Genomic DNA, 1407 nt, shown 5'->3' with positions numbered 1-1407 from the left:
GATGTACCTTACACTTTATAAAAAATACCATCTATTATCATATTTATGACATTTTCTTATTTTCTTTTTTCTCTCTTCCTCAGTTTTCTTTGACATCTAACACGTAAATATTTAGTCAGTACAGCATAGAGATTATAATTTCAAAGAAAAACACTTTGAAAATAGACAAAATGTGTTTTCAAATGACATTTCATTAATTAATCAATCATCCTAAATAGTTTGTGTTTGTATTGTGGCAAGAATACTGTTGATTAAATTACTAAAATGTCACATGACAATTCAGGACTGGAGCACCTCAAATACCTGCAGTATCAAGTTTGATACACATTTTTAACACAGTTTAAGTGTACTATTAAAATATTTTAAGTAATTATGCATTGTTTCAACACAGGAAGTATTTATTTAAAAAATTACAAACAATATTGATGTTATTGTTACCATAACTTCTACAAAATTAGCAAAAGTTTTCCTGAAAAAAATGTGTAGATGACCTCATGTCAGCAGACATTTGGAAAAGGCAAAAAATGAAGTTCCACTTCCTGCAGTACATTGATGATCCACCAGAGGGCAGAATACAGGTCTCACATTATAAAACAACAGGTTTTTGAGGAAAATATTGATCACATTGATTAAATACAGGTCACAGAATCCTGTGTAGCAAATATGATACAAATGGTGATTTATTAAATGCAGATTCCTGGAGTTCAAACCTTGTCAAGATATTTTATTTATATATATATTTTAACAAACTGAAGAAATTTATAGTTATTACAGGTTAATACTGATGTTAAAAACACAACAATATATATTTTAGGTTTTCCTGTTTATAATGTTGACAATGTTTAATCTATTATGTTTTGATTGATATACACGCTGTATATTGATTAGTTACATGTCCGAAGATTATAACAACACATAATGAACCGTTATAATAACAGTAGGGGAGAATTTTGTCTGAATGCCTATGATTCAGCCGTAGGTCAGTAGGGGGCGAACGTGGGCATTGAAGACCCTGTATAAATGGATCAACTTCCTGGTTTTTGGGCAGTGTGGTTTCCTGTCAGCTCTGGTGACATTAAACCTCACTCAGTTCCAGAGTTGTGGTGTTGTATGGTTTTATCCCTTCTACAAATCATTTTATTTAACAGTGGTGGTTTTCATATTGACTTCAGTCTTTGAACACGCATTTTCTTACAAAACTATAGCAAAATGCTGCCACAGTTTATTTAAATATTAAACCAAATGTTAGATGCATACATTTCTAAAGTTTTCACCTCTAGGTCTAATTTAATTAAACTTTCACTCAGGCTTTTGCTAAAACAACAGGTTTCTTTTATTTTCCCTCAGCTGAATGTTTAGTGAGCTGATGGTGTGGCTGAGTAGAACTGAACCAGCTCAGATATATAT

The 1407-nt window shown here is 31.3% G+C and overlaps 1 protein-coding gene across 1 annotated transcript in view; it reads left to right on the top strand.

Moving 5' to 3' along the window:
• paplna (papilin a, proteoglycan-like sulfated glycoprotein) overlaps positions 1–1407 on the top strand; it is a gene marked incomplete in the record, with an annotated part of 69681 nt that overhangs the window by 16475 nt on the left and 51799 nt on the right.

The sequence above is a fragment of the Austrofundulus limnaeus genome, unplaced genomic scaffold, assembly GCF_001266775.1.
Source record: "Austrofundulus limnaeus strain Quisiro unplaced genomic scaffold, Austrofundulus_limnaeus-1.0 Scaffold800, whole genome shotgun sequence".
Taxonomy (NCBI): domain Eukaryota; kingdom Metazoa; phylum Chordata; class Actinopteri; order Cyprinodontiformes; family Rivulidae; genus Austrofundulus; species Austrofundulus limnaeus.
The sequence above is the reverse complement of the archived record's forward strand: the minus strand, read 5'-3'. Positions and strand labels throughout refer to the sequence as shown.